Raw genomic sequence first — 19,953 nt, 5'->3', positions numbered from 1 at the left:
GTACATGAATATTTTGAAAGAATCCCAATGCTCATACGAAAATTTTCAAAATTAAAATGCAAAGCCTAGAAGCAAAATTAAAATCTCATCTTTGTCATAATTTTAGGTTGCCTGTAACTGATTTGATTTTTACAATAAAAACACCCTTCTTTCTTATCAAAATCTCTCAAAAAAATTAAGTTTCTTTGTACGTTGCATTAAATATAGAGAGGTTTTTACTAAAGCCCGAAATCCCAACTTTTAAGGACTCTATCTTTAGCTATTTTATCCCTTGATAAATTTTCCTCTAAAAATACTTGATTAATTGTCATGAATCTTTGCATATCTGGCCTAAAACATCTAAAATAAATTTAAAATGTTTTTCTACTTAAAGAAATTTTGGCTCAATACCAGCTGAGTATCCACGTGGATATTCAGTTACTATTGGGGTCATTTTTGGATACTCAGCTACCATTGGGAAAATTTGTGGATATTCAACTACCACTGGGGGAAAAAACGTTTTTAAACAATTATTTTGGACTTTGTAACAAAGGTTTTGATATAAAATCTTATAGAATTAATTTATACTAGTAGCACAGCATCTATATAAATAAAAATAAAAATAAATTCATTAGGTAATATCAATAGATATTTTTTGTCCCTAAATAACTAAATATCAAAGAAGTGTTTTCTTTAAATAATTTATTTTAAATAATGAACAAAAGTGAGTTGCAATTACGAATCATACAGACGAACGGACACATCCTAATGGAAAAGCAGCTGCGCCTATATTAGTGGGAGGAGCGTTTTATACAATAAGTGTGACATGATTAAATAAAATTTCACAGAATGTTTTATATTTTAATCCGGAAACATTTCTTAAATCTTTTAAAAAGTTGAGAGGAATGGTTAGCTTTTTTCTTAATTTATACATGTTAGAATTGTCCTATCAATTTCATACAAAAGGAATGATTTAGGAAGCGTAGCAACTCTATAATATAAAGTTCGTAGGTCTATTTTAAACATGCTGCTTTTTGACCTTTTTTATTTAACAAATTTTTTTTCATATAATATAATAAATGAAAGCAAAGTTTTTCTAAATTTCTAGGAAATTATATCAACTCTAGAAAATCGTGGCTTTAGAGATTTTTGGTCCAAAAATAAATAATGGATTTTTAGCCCTGTAGATTGATTATTTTCAAAAGTGAAGCTTTTCTATAATAGGGGCCTGTGCGTATGTCCGTCTGTCGATTTCAAACTTTATGATTCCTGTAAAGCACATTATAAAGAACGTTATTACCAACAAATCAAATTGATTATTTTATGCCCAACTACGCTTTTAATGATTTTGTCATCCTTGTTTTAAAGTGCAAGGTTCAATAAGTGGGAGGAGATTTTTCGGCTTCTCTGTACAACTTACGTGAATTGATTTATATCTAAATGGTATTTATTACTTATAAGTTTGAAGATATCTAATTTATGGAATACTGATTCTTATTACAATAAGGTACAATGTTATAAGCGAAGCAACTCAATAATCAAGTCCTTAAAATGTCAGTATGTCCTTAAACAGTAGCATATACTTAAGCAGTTTTGCAAAAATATACCATAATTACAATAATTTTATAAAGACTTATGCATTATTATCCTGTGTGTTAGTGTGTCCTTTCATTTTAGAGCTTCGCTTTTATGGATGTTTCAATACTTGGTTCCTAAATCTGTATTAAAGTTAAATGATAGGTGTGAATTGCTTGCATTAATGTGTTTTATTGTCATGGGAATCAGTATTGTGAAAGGATATAATGAAAATACCAATAGGAAACTATTGTGGATATTCAACTACCATAGTGGAAAAGTGTGGATATTCAACTACTCTTGGGAAATATGCGTGGATATTCAGCTACTATTGGGGAATTTGTGGATACTCAGCTGGTATTGAGCCGAAATTTTTTCTCCAAAATATTTATTTAGAAGATAAACAGCTAAAATAATAATCGAATTCGGGGGAGGAAAGTAGTTGAAAGAAAATGACCAAAATTAGTTGATATGAAACTCTGGCGGACGATTTCTGCAACCAAATGTAAACATTAGTCAGCTGCTACTTTCTTTAATTGGTTGTCGGGAAGTAATTAAATTTTTTTGTAAGCAAAGTAAATCTATAATTCTAAAATAATTGACATGGTATTTTTGCCGTAAATTGTTGCCCCTAAAAATCACAAAAAGCTAAAAAAAAATTTAAAAATTCATTCAGTTGTTAATTGGTTACAACAAAAATGTTTTTTTGTGTGTTTGCTATCTACTTATTGTGGCATTCTCGAGTGTTGGATAATTTTATTACATAAGATTTTTAATATTCAAAAGTTGTAAAAGTTTACAATTACTTTAATTTTAGGTTATTGCCTGATAAAACAGAAAAAAATGCATTCCATTTTTATCCTTGCCCAAGACCCCCCACCCCCCAAAAAAAACATAGTGGAACCTCTATATACATTTACTAGCGGCTAAGCCCCTAGAGTCCTCTAGTGGCACTTTAAATGTTTTTATTTATATTTAAAATATGTCTGTGTTAGGTTGACGTTTATGTTGCGTTGGAATCTCTTTGTTAAATCGAGAAACGTAAAAACAATTTAGATTTTTTTATTTCTCTTGGGGGGGTGGTGGTACCCTCCCCCTTAATAGTTATAAACCTTCCCGGAAGCTATGAGAAGCTACCCTGTTAAGGAGAACCCAATCGGTTCAGCGCGGCGGTTAGCGAGATCCTTCGGTACAAACAAACACACAAAGAGACATCCTGTTACTTTAGTATAAGGATTCATAATATTTAGTCGTATCACAATGAATTACAACTATTTTTGTTTCAGGAATAATGACATAAATTTTATTTGATTTATAAAATCAGTAACACAGCCATCAGTATTAGTTAACAGCATACACATTATCATATAAGGTAATTGAATAAAGTTATAATCAAAAAAGATGTTCTTATTACTTCATTTTTCTTTGGGGGGGGGGGGGGGAGGAGATGGGTTGGAGGCCGGGTGTTGTCTCTTATTTAATCAAATTCTCACCTCACACCTTTTATTGCTCAACCTGGAAGTCCTAACAGTTCACGGGAATGAGTGCTACTGTTTTGGGCCAAGGCATTCCCTATATGGGTATAGTCACTCGTGGCAACACCCCTTAAGGGGCGATTTGTTGTTTTTTTTAAAATGGCTTTTAATTGGTTATTTATGGTTAGATTAGGTTATATTGGGTTAGATGATTGCCCTGCAGGGTTAGGCAATTGGCCCGCAGTGGCTAGAAATAGGATAAAGCTACTGTGAAAATACGAAGAATCGCCCCTTAAGGGGCTTTACCATGAAAGGGACTTGACCCTGTATTTTTTTTGGTGGGGGGAATTTTTTCTTGGGGCGATTTCTCTTGGTAGGGTAGTGTTACCCTACCCCAATATAGTTATAAACCTTCCCAGGACCTATGAGAAGCTACCCTGAAAGGAGAACCATATAGGTTTAGCAGTTAGCGAGATCCTTCGGTACAAACAGAAAGACAGACAAACATTCTGTTACTTTATTCTGCTAGATTTTAGCTGTCACTCTTTCTTTATTATAGCACTTCCTACCGTCCCAATCAGTACTGCTGGTTGGACGTAATTGTTATTTGATTTATATTCTTAATTTACGAAAAATTTATAATTATTTTTATTTTCAGATTAATTTTCGAATGCAGATTGCAGACAACTTTATCTCTTGGACAGTGCTAAAAACATAAAACAAATTATTTGAATACATTTGAAGTGATAAATAATCTGAAGTGATAATAAGCTGATAAGCGATATTTTTGTTCAATGAATGTTTCTGCAATACTGTGACATTTTGCTGTCATTAAGAAATGATAAATAAAAGATAATAAATGAGAAAGTTAAATCTGTTTATAAATCTTGTTGATGTTTTTTTAAGAAAACTTGTTTGTTTATTTTATTATTTTGACTGAAAACTAATTAAAATGATCATAATTTGTTAACACATAAATTAATCTTAAAGTGTCCTGGTTAGTTAGATTTTTATGATACCTCTGTTTTTTAATATTGTATCAATATATGTATTGCCATTATGAAAATGTATTTTTCATTTTTCCCGAAAGCTAATAAAATAAAGTTAAACACTTATTAAATATATTTTTACTTGTGCCATCATTAAATAAAAGTAAAGCAATGTTTGTCTGTGTGTACCTAAGAATTTTGCTAACTGCTGAATTGAGTAGTTCTTTTTTTGCAATTAGCTTCTTATAGGTCCCGAAAATGTTAATAACTATTTTTGTGTATAATGCAACTCCCAGGAGATAGCCAATTGAAAAAAAGATACCAATAAAAAAATTTTAATTTTGATTTCAAACTAAAATCAAAGTGGAGGGTCTACTTCATTCATTCCCCTTTCATAAGTCCCTTATATAAAAGTACCAGGATGTCTTGTCTGTGTATAGCGAAGGACCTCTAACCACTGGACTGGTCAAGGAAAGTCTTTTTTAAATATTTGGGTAACGAGTTGAAATGCTTACAATGCACTCTTTTAATATTAATCATTAACTTAGCAACAGGGATAATTCTTCTTTTTTAGCATGATAAATGATGTATAATAGGATATTTTTACTAGACTGGTATACATTTAAACTGGGTACTTAAATTGTTTGATGGACCAAAAAGCTTAACTTTAAGGAAATGATATTACTCAAACCTTGATTGAATTGAAATTAAAGATGCTTACATCACTGTTTCCGGAATTTGCCGATAATCACTTGATCTCATTCGTGCATAGACCCCTTTCACATTACTTTTTAGTAGCGAAGCTTCTCTATAATTAGTAGGTTGTCAACATTCCCATTATCAATGAGCATAATAAACCATAAAAAACCAATGGCGGTCGGCCTGGTTTTCGGCTATTTTTATTTTTTTTACAATTCCCCCCCCCCCCATTTCTAAGTGTGGTGTTTGTGATCTGATTTTCAAATTTTTTTTAGATAAGGTTGTCAAGAATACATTTCCGGCCGTTCTAAGGGGTTTTTATGTTTGTAGTTGAAACTTTTAGAAGGTTTTTGGTTATTTTTAAATATTAGGCATTTCCCGGTGTTTCAAGTCTAATGTTTAATTTTTTTTATAATCATACCACGTTATTCAGAGCATCCCAAAAGTAATTCACTTTTAACAGTCAGTCTGTCGGTCATGATACAAAATATAAATTACTTAAGGGAGGTTTCATAATTTTTCATCAAATATCTATGATTGATTTCAACAAATGTTTTTAAAATCTCCTTTACCAATTTCTTATTAATGATTTGTTTGTGCTTCGCTACTTATGGATGTTGTCATCCTTGTTAATACCTAACTTTATTTCCGCCTGTTAAAATGCCGGGTTGTTTATGTCCTATAGAGGGGAAAATTCCTGAAGAAGGATATAAAATTGTGAAGCAAAGAAACCTTACAAATAGTGAACAGTTAAGGGTCAACATTGCAATTATTTTGGAGCATAATTAACTATAAAACATTCATGATGGTCGGACTGCTTTCAGCAGGGTTTTCTTTTGACATTTTTTTGCGTTTTGTCGACCAATTTAGACAAAATTTTATAATTATTTAAGACAAACTTAAAGTTCATCTTATATTTGCACTTAACGCTTACCTGATATCACAAGTTACTTCTCTACCAAAAAAATCATGAAATCCGTCATAAGAATGTTAGTAAAAGATGATTACTTCCTCGGTAATTCCCTTTTTTTTTTTAGAAAAACTAACTATTACATGGATGTGTTTAAATTTGCATGTCTGTTAAGCTGCCCTTTCCGACATTTTTAATTTAAGAGTAACCTCGCTTCTCATTAACAATCTGATAGTAGCTTGCTATACTGGATACTGCACAAAAAAGTCAAGTAAGGTGCTACGACTACAATTAAAGAGATAGTTGCATGATGTGCATTTCAGAAAACTGATTTCTAACAAAAGTACCTAACAAGAATATTATGTAAAATATTATTTTTATTACAATAAATAGCAATCAAGGGGGGAGGAGTTCTGACACATTTGCGTAAACCTGGTATATAGGCTTTATCTTTGGACTGAGAGGATAGGTTATTAAAGATAAAATCATTCTTTTATGATGAATTTTCCTAAGTTTTAAGATTTTTTGGATAGGCCTCCAGGTCCCGGAGCTCCAGACCTCCAGGTTGTCTCTGGACAGGTAAAAACAAAAAAAAATTTTTTTTTAAAGAGTTAGAGGTCAACTTATAACACAAAATATGCATCTTTTTGAATTTTATTCACATATTTGAAGAAAAAACATGCATATTTTGTTTCATAAGTTGATCTCTAACTCTTTTTTTTTTTCAGTTTTACCTGTACAGAGGCCACCTGGAGGCCTGGAGCTCCGGAACCTGGAGGCCTATCCAAAAAATCTTAAAACTTTGGAAAATTCATCATATAAGAATGATTTTATCTTTAATAACCTATCATCTCAGTCCAAAGATAAAGCCTATATACCAGGTTTACGCAAATGTGCCAGAACTCCTCCCCCCCAACAAAATAATTATTATGCTGTTTTTGGGGTAACAAGGCAGATGTTTATGCTGAATATATACCAAAAATATGATTTTCAAGTCTAAGTTGATATTTTTAAATCTACCAGGTAGAAAATTTAAATTCTTTCAAATTTATGTTCTATAGATGTAGTTTAAACAATTGAACAGAAAAAAAATTCACTAAATTCAAGTTTAAATGCACTTTGTGCAACTACCCCTTTTAACATTCAGCTACCAATTATGAAGCTGAGTATTCTAGACCAACTGGCTATTTATTATCTAAAACTCCTCAGAAAAGGCAACAAAACCTTTTTAAAGTATTTGGTTACCAGCAGCTACGCACATAGCCTTTAGGGATGATGGGTTAGGTTGGGAAAATAGACTAAAGCCATCCCAAAACCTTTTTGAAGCTTCACTGACAAGTACATCAAATTAAGACAAAAAGTCTTCCGATACCTTGAGCATCAGACAAATAATCTTACTACTTTAAATTAATGTATATTTGATCAGAGCTTTTTGTAAGACAGAACTAAGAGCTATATTCATTGAAAAAATATTAAATTGTCCAAGTTAAATATCATATGCATATCCGAAAACATTAGTTATAAGAGTAGCGCCATTCTTATGGATGACAACAACCATAAAAGCAAAGCACTAAAACGGTAGGACAAACGCACATTAACACTTGTCTAGTGTCAGAACTGAAAATCAGAATATAAATGTATAAGTCTAAAAAAAATTGTATTTAAATTTGTTAATAAACTGCTTTGATACAGGATATAATTTAAGGACATAGGTACTTAATTTTTTAGTAATTTATTATAGAGATGGTTCAATTATAACATTGTTGTCCAAGGAATCAGTATTCCAAAATCAGATCAATTGGATAATTTTATCACATAGAAAAGGGGGGGGGGGTAAAATGTGGTGACTTATGCCATGACATACCAGCAATTTTATTTTGGGTGCAACTCCCTTAGTTTTATAGATAATTGGGTAAAATCTTTTTAGTTGTATCACTAATTACCGCAAGTTTTGATATCTTTCCAGGGGTGTATATTCTGCATGGGATCCCCAGCTCAGGGGGGGGGGGGGGGGGGAATAAAAAATAAGTGGTTGGAGGGGGAAAAAATGTAAAAATTAAGAAAACTGAAAACATTTTTTCCATTTCGCCCCCCTCCTTGGTTAAAAAAACTAAAAAAATGTGTGGTAGGAGGGATAAAAAAAATAAAATATAGAGTTCTTTAAATATTTTTCTATTTCCCCCCCTACTTTTTAAGAAAAATCTAGGGGGGAAAAAAAATAAAAAAATTTTGTAGCAGGGGAAAAAAATAAATCTTGTGCAGAATATACACCCCTGTATCTTTCTAAAAACGGCGGCGGTACCGTTTCAATATCCTTAAAAGCATAGGAGAAGCACTGAATTTTAGATATACCTTGATTAACAAGAATTTGAAAGTCCCCGCAGGGTTGCTTGTAAGAGGAAAAATAAAATAAAAAATAACATGGTCTGAAATGATTCCAAATTGCCTAATTCTGTGAGAAATGCAATACCTACAACTTTTTTTTTAGGCGGCAGAAAACGGCGGGAGCGGTGGTACCATCGCGGTTTTTATTCAAAAATATTAAACTGACCGACCTAAAAAGATTTTGTTTCAATAGGTATCTTAAAAAGCACAGAAGAAGCACTGAATTTAAGATATACTTTAATAAACGAGGATTTGTAAGGGGAAATTTAAAAAAAAATTAACATGGTCTCAAATGATTGACACAACCAAAAAGATTTTACCCCATCATCTCTGAAACTAAGGAAGTAGCACCCAAAATAAAATTGCTGGTATATCGTGGCTGGCACCACATTTTACCCCCCCCCCCCCCCCTTTGTTGTTAAAAAAGTTAAAAGTAACATGTTTAAAATGGTCTTACGGACATTCTAGTAATGATTACAGAGTTGCTACGCTTTCTAAATCGTATCTAATTACTACAGGAACCACCATGCAAAGTTTGGAATCAATAGGACAATTCTAACCTGTTTAAATTTACAGGAGGTAACTGTCCATTATGTACGGAAGATGTACTGACGGTGGACCAATTCAAATTATAAAAAAAGCTTCGCTTATAATAAATGATATCAAAAATTGCAAAATGCGTAGGTACTAAACTATATTTTAGTTTTTAATTAATATTATACATTAGGTAATAAAAGTTGAAACTAAACATTTAAACAAAATCTTAATTATGCAATAAAAATCACAACAAAAAATTATAGTATTTTAACAGTTATAGTTGTGGAAAATATTTTGAAAGTATTTTATAGGAAGTCTTCTTAAATTAATTAGTTACATGCGTGATTAGAATTAAACTTTGATAACAATACTAATGATAAACTAATCCAGTGGTGGTCATTAGGGGATGAAGAGGGATGTCAACAACCCCCTTAAAATAAGAATCAGGAAAACCTGCCTTACCATTTTTCATTCCCTTTTGGTTCAAACCCTCCCTTGTGAATGTATGTGCACGCCACTGAATTAATCATTTTGCTTAAATATTTATCTGTGGTTAATATAAGAAACATAAGTAGGTATATAAAAAGGTATTGCATCGTATTAAAAAAGCTTTCCGCTGATGTAAAAAAATTAGTTTTTAATCTTATGGTTGTACATTTTTATATTCGCAGAAAACTGGATAGGATAATACGATGCTGTACATGATTTTTCAGTATGGGTGAGAACCGGTTCTAATCCACCGGATATTCATCAGTTTTGAAGCAAAACTTTAATAAAATAGATTGGTTTTTTTTCTGGGCTTAAAACTTATGCCCTTGTTTGATTTGGGTCTCTCATCATCGACATTCTTTGTCCACTTTAACCAGCCATTTCTTCACTACAACCTAAAATATCAATTCATTGAAGTAATCGTTGGATAGTGATACATAATTAATCTTGGATCTAAGGAAATAAGACAATGGACGATTAATTTACTTATTCCTCTAATCATAGTAAACAAAATTACCCCTTTTGTAGATTAAAAGGGGGGAGGCGGATGTGCCACTTTTTGAAACCAAAAGTAAAACGTGCATGATCTCAGCCCATAAAAGAGTTACAGCTCTAAAATTCTGCACAGCAGTTGCTTTTGATTTGAATAATATGGAACTGTGAAGAAACGGCGGCGAAACCGCCGCTCCCGCCGTCTCCCGCCGAATTCTTTTGCTTTTTCTCGTCATAATAGACAATTAAAATATATTCGGCGAAAAAAGGCAAAAAAAAATTCGGCGGTTTGCAGCGGGTCCGCTTCCGTTTCTTCACAGTTCCATATTGTTCTCCAAAAAAGCAACTGCAGTGCCGAATTTTAGAGTTATAACTCTTTTATGGGCTGAGATCATGCACGTTTACTTTTGGTTTCAAAAAGTGGCACATTCGCCTCCCCCCTTATTTATACTACTAGTTTCTACCAAATAAAGCAAATCTGTTGGCATTTTAATTAAAAACAAGAATGACTTTATCCATAAAAGCGAAGCTCTGAAATGGTAGGACAAACGGATAATCAGAATATAAAAGATGGGGGGGGGGCGGATGTGCCACTTTTTGAAACCAAAAGTATAACGCGCATGATCTCCGCCCATAAAATATTTACAGCTTTAAAATTCAGCATAGCAGTTGCTTGATATAGAACTGGGAAGAAACGGCGGCGGAACCGCCGCTCCCGCTGATTTTTTTTGCCTTTTCTCGCTATAATAGACAATTTTCAATCATCTGAGATAAACTTTTTTTTCCTTATTTCCCTCATATTTTCACTTGACACTTTACATTTTTTTAAACCTATTGACTGTAGACATGTATGAAATATTACAAGTGTCACGCGAATATATAAGAGAATTTTTATGAGAAAAAAAAGTTTATCTCAGATGATTGAGAACTGTTTAATTTAGCGAAAAAAGGCAAAAAAAATTTCGGCGGTTTTCGTCGTTCCATATTGTTATCCACAAAAGCAGCTGCTGTGCTGAATTTATAGCTGTAACTCTTTTGTGGGCTGAGATCATGTGCGTTTTACTTTTTGTTTAAAAAAGTGGCACATCCGCCCCCCCCCTCTCCTTTAAATTGTAAGTAAAGTTGAAAAACTGCTTGAGACAGGATAATGTTTATGGACATCCTTACATTTTTAGGACTTGATAATGCTTCGCTTGTAATATTGTACTATGTCGTCCCAGGAATCAGTATCCCAAAAATAAGAGCAATTGGATAACTAAATCACAAAGAAGTTGTTAAAAAAAGTAAAAAAATTAACAGACATTTTGGTTATGATTATAGAGTTGCTACGTTTTCTAAATCGTACCTAACTACTACAGAAATCACCATGCAAACTTTGAAATCAATAGGACAATTCTAACATGCCTAAATTAACGAAAAAGCTATCCGTTCTGGACAGACCGACCAACCCTAATTATAGAAAAGCTTTGCTTTCAAAAATATATGAACAGTAATATGTGTATCTGTGTCTGTCAAACAGAATGAGTCAAGACTGTTATTATGTCCAGCCACAAACTCAAAAAAGGACTATGCACGAACGAGATTTAATGATTCTAGACAGCTTCCAGCATTGATCCTTGGTATTTTTTAGTGAATATACTAGGTTTATGTCTAATATTTGGTTTATCAACCATAGTTTTATATGATTTTTTAAAAGGTTAAGCATTTTTTGTTCAATATCATCAAATGCTTTGTTGAGTTGAAAGGACAAAATAAAATAACACAGCAAAAATCATCAAATGCTGTAAATTGCAAACGTACATTAATTAAACAATTTACAATAATACAAGTTACAAACCCATTTTTTAAATATACATTTCTTCTCTCGAAATACCTAATACTTATGTGTCAAAGCTTATGAAACAACAGTTTGAACTCAACAAAACATTTAATGAGATTTTATCATAAAATGTTTTTAATTTCAAAGTGACAAAGTTTTTTTTTATATAAAACCGTGGTGAAACCTAATTTTTAGTCAATAATCCAAATATTAAACATAAACCTAGTAAATTGACGGAAAAATACTTAAGACTCATTGCTGGAAGGTGCTTGGAATCACTTGTTCTAATTCGTGCATAGTCCTCTTTAGGGGTAGCTGTGCTATTAAAAATGACTTACCTCGGAAGATGCTAATACCAACGCAACTGCAAGGCATGATAATTTGGCAACTATGCCTGCTGATTGAGTCACATCGCACATCCATGGCCGAATAATGGACCCTCTTTTCTTGTTACTAAAACAACACAATAATTTGAAAACCAATTGTGGGGAAATCAGTGACATGTAAGTAAAAAGCTTAATGATTAGGGTTGGCAATCCGAATCCGGAATCCGCCCCCAATTTTGGAATCCGATTCTGGAATCCGTTTTTATAGCGGATTAGGATTCTTAATTGGTAGGCTAAAATTAGCGTCTTGAGTTTTTTCTTTCAACTCCCCCTTTTTGAAGGCAAAGATTAACATCATTATATATAATATCTTTTAAAATCTGGTTTGATTCTCGGAAGTGAATTATAGAAAAAACTAAGAACATTAGTTTTAATTAAATGGACACACAGACATTCTGGATTGATTATAGTGTTGCTACTCTTTCTAAATCGTACCTAACTACTACAGGAATCATCATTCAAAGTTTGAAATCAATAGGACAGTTATAATATGCCTAAATTAACGAATAAAAGCTATCTATCTCGGACGTACGGACCGACCCCAATTATAGAAAAGCTTTGCTTTTAAAAACAGGAGTAGAACGATAAAAAATTATGTTAACTTTTTAAAAAACTTTTGTCTATGTCTATAGTTCTTTTCAATAGGTAATAAATACACATATTTAGTGAATATTATCGTTCTACTACTATTTTTAAGCCTTAAAACACACATTTTTACGGATTTTACCAGGAACCTACCCCTCTCTTTGACGGATTGCCATCCTTAAATATTAATCCTCTCAAAATCTTATTGTAAATTTTGCTAAAATCATAGGAGGAAAAGTAAGAGTTCACAAATACTAAGTAACCATGGAGTTATGTGATTCAAGATTTGAAAACAGGATAAGAACGCTGAAGTTAAGTTTTTTTTATTTGCTATGTCTCTATAAAATAGACAATTTTTATTCAGTTGGAACAAGCTAATTTTTTCCTTTTAAATATCGGGTTTGACGGCAGTGGCGGTTTCACCCTGTGGCATACAAAGCACATATTGTAAGTGGGAGGGGGGGGGGGCACTTTTAACATACTGCCAGGACTTTATACAGTTCTGTAACTCTTTTTAGGTTCCTATGACTTTTAGATCCTAATAGTGTCACACTCGCCCTCTCCCAAAGATACTGTAACTTATCCTAAACATCATTTGATATCCTATTATATAAGATAGTAAGTTATTTTGTTTATAGCTTAAGATTTCCATAGCTACTCAACTGATTGGGTTCTCCATTATCTTATGTTTTGAGTTTAGCCTGGGTGTTATGCTATTTCATTTTTAGATTTTAATCTTTTTGAACATACTCTGCGTTTGAATTGCAATCGAACGGACTCAATTGCACATGGTAATGCAACGTGCTTGCCAGGGTATTAAGTAAGGTAACACCCATTAAATAACCAACTCTTTGATTGCACGACCTTTGTCTATAAATCGTAACTGAGCATGGTATACTCTAACTATTTATGTTGCGCACCTGGCATAGCAGCTGTAGGAACCATTTTTAACATCATTAGTTATGAAGCGGTGTTTTGTTGCGATTTAAACCTATCACCTTCGTGTTACGTCACAGCCACAGGTACAATAGTGATATATGTATATAGACAGACTTACAGTTTTGAAGAAAAAAAATTAATGCCTAACCTTTTCGAAATGGACTTGTTATTGGACATACGAAGCGCACAATCTTAATCTTAATTAATCTGTTTTATCAATTTTATGATTTTTGAACAGTATTCTGTCTTATGGTGTGGTGAAGTGACAACAAACAGTTTCGGTTAAGTTTTTCTCTGTCATAATGCATTCTTGAGCTTGAAAGAACATTAGGACATTTGCTTGGAGGGGGGCATATTTGTTGATCGCGGGGGTTGGGGGGGAATGGAGGGGCAGAAAGAGGCATTTTTAAACATGCATTATAATATTACCTTAAGAAACATTCTGTTTTCTTCCTGTCTGCGCTTCCAGTTTCCTTCCGGGCCTTGGACTCTCAAAATGAAAAAATACTTGAAAAGAAGTTCAAATAATCTTTTTTTATTCAATATAAACTAAATGACAATAGTTTTAAGAAATGACTGACAGACCAAGAAAGATACAGAGTAAATGCTGATCATAGATGTCCAGAGAAAAGCAGACATCTATCAGAAAAGATAGCATTCGAAAAAATATTTTTTTTCAATATTAAAAAAAAATGAACGGCCAAGAATTACTGATGGACTGCAAGACCAAGTAATTAATTATGAACTGAAAACTAACACATATATTCACACATGTTCACGTCTATCTTAAAAAGGAGCTGATATTCACATTTTTCACTTTCACACACACCCAGTAAAATGTTGGTCACATGTCACAATAATTGTGACAATATTATTTGTGACATGTCACTAGTTTTTACAATTTTAAGATTTTTTGTGACATTTCACAAAGAAATGAATTCCTCCAAAAATATTATTTGTGACATGTCACTAGTTTTTACAATTTTAGAATTTTTTTGTGACATTTCACAAAAAAATAATTCACTCCAAAAATATTTTTTGTGACATGTCACTAGTTTGTACAATATTAGAATTTTTTGGGACATTTCACAAAAAAATGATTCACTCCAAAAAAAATGTTTTGTGACATGTCACTAGTTTTATAATTTTAGAATTTTTGTGACATTTCACAAAAAATTATCCATACCAATTTACAAAGAAATGATTCCCTCCAAAAATATTATTTGTGACATGTCACTAGTTTTTACAAATTAAAAATTTATTTGTGACATGTCACTAATTTTAATAATTTTAGAATTTTTGGGACATTTCACAAAAAATTATCCATACCAATTCACAAAGAAATGATGCCCTCCAAAAATATTATTTGTGACATGTCACTAGTTTTTACAATTTAAAAATTTTTTTGTGACATGTCACTAGTTTTTACAATTTAAAAATTTATTTGTGACATGTCACTAGTTTTTACAATTTTAGAATTTTTGTGACATTTCACAAAAAATTATTTGTGACATGTCACTAGTTTTAAAAAAAATAAGGGAAATTGTGACAGGTCACCAAAAAAATTAACCTGCATTATATATCAAAATCCCAAATAAATATATTTTTTGCAATTTATATTATATATACTCCTCTAACACCGAGGAGGACTATATTCAAATTGTGAAGAGAGCAAAAAAATTGCCCAAAAAATCTTAAAATTTGAAGAAAAAAATTATTTTCTGGCGCATGCGCCAGGTAGTGTTGTCAAATATTTTTTAATGGGGCCATAATATAAGAATAAAGATTGAATAAAAATAAGATTCTAGGGTTTCTAGCTTATATTCAAAAATATTTTATTACACAATTTTAAATTACAATTTAGTTAAGAAAATTACAAAAATAAGTAAATTTGAACCTATTGGCGCTCAGTCAAAACAAAAGATGGCAACCTTAACAAATTTAAAAATTACATTCAACTGTTACAACTTACAACAAAACAACACTGGTGACTGAAATTGCAAAATTAAATTGTGTAAAATTACGTTATTCTAAACATAAGTTATAAGTTTATGGTAATTTTTAGTTTATTAACGTTTTTACATAATTAATTTTCATAATATATTTATTTTTCAATAAAGTAAAGCAAAACTCGCTGCTTTTCTTTTAAAGTTTAAATATTTTTCTAAATTTCAGAATCAAGAATGCAGGGAGTTATATCAGAGTTTGAAGCTAATATTTAAATCTGGCTTGTACGCCAGTTTTACTAAAGCGTTTCAGTTTGTTGACAGCAGTGACCTCTGCAGAGTTGAAGCTTTAAATTTAAATATTTATCAAGGTAAAAAAACGCATATTACCAAAAATTTGTATTTTATGGCATGTTATTTTTTTTTAATTTTGTCAATAAATCGCTTATCATGACATTTTGAATTAAAAAGATTAAAGTAACATTGTTCTATCATATGTATTCTTTAATCAAATACCTCACAGAGGAGAGGGATACATACTATTTGTACCCAAAGTTTTATAATCATGTTCGTTAAATCAAATACTTTGGGTTGGTACTAATATTGAATTTTATTTTTTGGTTTAAAACTAGTAGGTAGTATTTTGAAGTTTTTAACAAATAATTATATTTTGTTCATGATTATTGAGGATGTATAACAATTTATCTCCATTGTCTTATCCCTGTTAATAGTAGACAGTCCACCCACTAACAAAAGTCGTAAATTATTTTTTTCCAAAGTCTTATCCCCTAAAATCCCTGAAATTTTTTTGCTATTGAACTAACAGTTGTTTTATTCGCAGTACGATAGAGTAACTTAAAACCTAAAGATACGCACATACCAAAGTCAAATTCTTGTTTTATGTTAAGGTGGCCGGTGGGCAACGAGAGCAAAAGTGAAATCGAAATTAACTGCTGTGGACTTTAGTGCTAGCTCAAGGAATAAGGTTTATGCTTAATTGATTTGACAATCTATTTAAAACCTAAATTATACATGTATTAAATGTATCTCTAATAACTAATAGGTAGACGTTCCTATAAAAATAATTTAGAAAAACATCCTAGAAACTTTAAAAAGCATGTTTTGCCTAGTCTCCTGAAAATAGTCGTAATCAGGGAGGGAGGGGACATTTGACTGTACATTGCACTAACTACCAAAGTTTTACGAACGCTTTCTAGTTTCTGATATTCGTTGGCTATAAAATGTAGATACACTAATAGTGTCGAAATGTTCTTTAATTTTATTTATCAGGAGATGTATACTAAGAGATATAAGTTTTCCGGAATTGTAATGTAGGGAGTAGATTTGAAATCTGCATCAAATTTTAAGGATTTTTTATAAAATTCGTTTTTTGTATAATTCTTTATCTAAAAGCGGAAATACAAATTAAGTTAATTAATTTTGGCATCCGTGATTGGTGGATTTAAAAAATCTGAGCTCTGATTGGATGTCGTACATCATTCAACCAATTAGAGCGCAGGTAGTTTAAAATCCACCTATCCTATTGGTCAAAATTAATTAACTTAAAATGTATTTCCGCTTTTAGATAAAGAATTTTACAAAAAACGAATTTTATAAAAAAATCCTTAAAATTTGATGCAGATTTCAAATCTACTCCCTACATTAAAATTCCGGAAAACTTATATCTCTTAATGTATACCTATAAATTTATCGTTTTTGTTGACTTGTAACTTAAGATGCCAGATATTATGTAAACCTCATTTCTCTGTTGATTTTAGTTAAACAGATTTGGTGCTTAGTTTCACCATTGTCTTGCCTGTCCGTTCGCTCCTTAAGGTAAGATTCACATTCCCACATGAACAATCATTACACCCCAGAAAAAAGTCCTTGTGTAAAAGTTCCAGGATGTCTGTCTGTGTGTCACACAATTGAGAATGGAGTATAGCCTATATAGATCTAATTTAGGATCCTTGATAATCAATAATTTTTAAAAACAAAGCTTTTCTAGTATTAGGGCAGGTCCGTCCGTACTTCCGTCCTTCTGAAACTGTTTGCTCTTTTCTTGAAAATAAATTTCTTTTTAATACTGATGTTTATACAATTAGATAAAATTGATAATAGATAATTTAGATAATCTACAAGTGGATTTCTTCTTCATAATACTTCTACGAGACGAACAGACAGATCCTTTTTATACAGTAGTTTCGTTTTAATAGTAAAGTTAATAATATATTTTCATTAAGGATGTTGTAACTGCTGGGGGCAAACTTCCAGCATCTGAAGCTGGATGGTAACAGTCATTTATCAGCGCACAGGCTGCTTTGTATGCTAAGGAAAGAATTCATATCAAATTATTGTTTTTAAAGTCTCAAAAGCAATTAAAATATAGAAAGGCAAATATAAAAAAAAAACCTATGATAGAAGACACATCCTATTGAAGTCTTTACTCCCCCCCCCCTTGTTTGAGTCTTGACTTATTCTAACTTAACTAAAAAAAGTTTCCTATGTTTGCTATGTTAGATACATGATAATATGTAATGTTGAGGAAATAACCTATGAATGTTTATTTTATGCAGGGTGCAGGAGCCGTATAATTTTGATGCGGCTCCGGCTCCGGCTCCTACCTTAAAATTAATATATCAATTTTTTTCATTATTGAATTTGATAAAATAAAATAAATAATATAAAATATTTTGCTTTTATTTGATTAAAGCTATATAAAAGTAGAAGGATGTGTGTCTATTTGTTAAGTAACAATAGTTTTTCAGTTTATTATATGAAAATAGACCGTTGCCAAATTATAATATTACTTTAAAAAATCATTTTTAGCTAGTCCGGAGCCGGAGCCGTTTTTAACGAAAAATACGGCTCCGGATCCGGCTCCACCAAAAATGTTGTTGCTCCCGGGTCCCGGCTCTCGGCTCTGGCTCCAGAACACTGATTTTATGAATTCATAAAAAAATAATAGGGATTTGAAACCTGTATAAAAGAATAAGATCCGATATTCCACACAATTTCAAAGAAAACTGAATCACCAAGGACTTTTTTCAATGCAAAAGAACAGGTAATTCTATATCTGTATCTTTAATAGCAGCTAAGATGTTTTAAAAAAATATGTACAAGGTTTACGACATACTGGCATTCAAATTATAGAGTAATTTTGCTTTAAAATTGACTAATATCATGTTTAATAATCATAAGAATAAAAATAAATTCGTGTATTATGGTCATAATAATACTTGAATGTTAAGAGTAATCTTAATAATAAAGTTTTTTTTTTCAGGGATACTGTAGAAGAAAGTATGCCGTTGATTTCGAAGCCTTATTGTAACTGACCTCCATCGTTAATTAACATATATCCTGCATTCCTTTTTTTGGGAGAGTAATTTTTAGCATTAGAACTTTTTGTTTTGCAAGAGTTGAACTTATTAACATAAATAAATTGCAGTGGTTTTTTCACTATAATGCTTGGCGACAAACCAACCACAAATTAAAACAACAAAAGTATTGAGGGGGGGGGGGGAGTCTTTAATCCTTAATTAACTTAACATAAATTCACTTAAAATAAGTATCAAAATAGTTTGTTTGGTCGGCAAGCATTAGACAGGAAAACTTCTTTCTATAGTATCAAACTTTAAATATGTTTTCTCGTATTCATTTGAATCCGGTGGAATATAAAAATGTACAATCATGAGATTAAAACAGTTTTTTTAGCCCGTGCCTTTGGTACCTGGGGGCTAAAAAAACTGGTTTTAATCTTATAATTGTATATTCTATATGCGCGGAAAGCTGTTTATAATATGATGCGAGAAATAACTATTATCAAATGCTGTGATTATTAAGTTTTGTCAAATGGTGTGATTATTAAGAAGTTAATATTTATAAATAAATCTATTTTTTTATTACCTTTTTATTTCTGTAGTACCATTGTGACATGTCACTTGTGATGTGTCACTTATAATTCATGTTAATAAAAAATTGTGACAAGTCACACACATACTTGGTGACAAGTCACACAATACTTTGTGACAAGTCACATATTCGGAGACATTCATTCATTCAATGTGACAAGTCACAAACCTTCTTTGTGACAAGTCACACAATACTTTGTGACAAGTCACATATTCGGAGACATTCATACATTCAATGTGACAAGTCACAAACATTCTTTGTGACAAGTCACACAATACTTTGTGACATTTCACTCAAAAATCTTGTGACATGTCACATTTTTGATGACAAACTCACTATATAAAGTGTGTGACCGGTCACAAGTTTAGGCGTGTGACATTGTGACATGTCACAAACGTTAACATCGGAAAAAGTTGTGACATTTTTCAAAAACATGTTACTGGGCAGACGAATTGAGAAACATAAACTACAAAGTAGCTTTGTTACTAAAAAGATGTTTAGTAAAAATCTCTACCTCTAAATACATTCGCTGAAGAAAAAAGCATTCATTGTTTTCATTCTGTAATCTGAAATATTTTAATATTAGTAGTGAAGCATTAAAATATATCATGTTAATTTAAAACATGTATAATGATTAAATGTCTCTTATAAATTTTCCTTCTATAAAGTAACAAATTTTCTTTATTAAGCTTTTATCGTAATGAATACAACCAGTTCCTTTTTATTAGAGTAACTTTATGTACACAAATGGTAAATAACTGAACAGTATCACTCCCCCACCCCCCTCTTCTTTTTTTTCTCTTTTAAGTTAATAATCATATGAAACAAAATTAGAG

The 19,953-nt window shown here is 31.5% G+C and overlaps 1 protein-coding gene and 3 long non-coding RNA genes across 5 annotated transcripts in view; 3 read left to right on the top strand and 1 right to left on the bottom strand.

Annotated features, from left to right (window-relative positions):
- Positions 1–19,953, top strand: part of LOC145334777 (uncharacterized) — a 41,240-nt gene that overhangs the window by 3,066 nt on the left and 18,221 nt on the right. The window lies entirely within an intron of this gene.
- LOC145334778 (uncharacterized) lies at positions 8,692–19,701 on the bottom strand. 2 transcript variants are annotated; one of them, XR_013884975.1, is made up of 4 exons: positions 19,632–19,701; positions 13,689–13,749; positions 11,688–11,802; positions 8,692–9,433 (listed from the first exon to the last, which is right to left on the bottom strand). It is a non-coding gene; the product is annotated as an uncharacterized LOC145334778 (long non-coding RNA). The 2 variants fall into 2 exon arrangements; XR_013884976.1 differs by having other exon boundaries at positions 13,689–13,766; positions 19,632–19,691.
- Positions 15,316–17,545, top strand: LOC145334780 (uncharacterized). Its single transcript, XR_013884978.1, has 4 exons — positions 15,316–15,576; positions 16,114–16,190; positions 16,984–17,041; positions 17,449–17,545. It is a non-coding gene; the product is annotated as an uncharacterized LOC145334780 (long non-coding RNA).
- On the top strand, positions 18,172–19,107 carry LOC145334779 (uncharacterized). Its single transcript, XR_013884977.1, has 2 exons — positions 18,172–18,269; positions 18,489–19,107. It is a non-coding gene; the product is annotated as an uncharacterized LOC145334779 (long non-coding RNA).

This window comes from Acartia tonsa, chromosome 12 (genome assembly GCF_053477335.1).
Source record: "Acartia tonsa isolate MP-2025a chromosome 12, ASM5347733v1, whole genome shotgun sequence".
In the NCBI taxonomy this organism is placed as follows: Eukaryota; Metazoa; Arthropoda; class Copepoda; order Calanoida; family Acartiidae; genus Acartia; species Acartia tonsa.
This window is presented reverse-complemented; position numbering and strand designations above follow the sequence as displayed.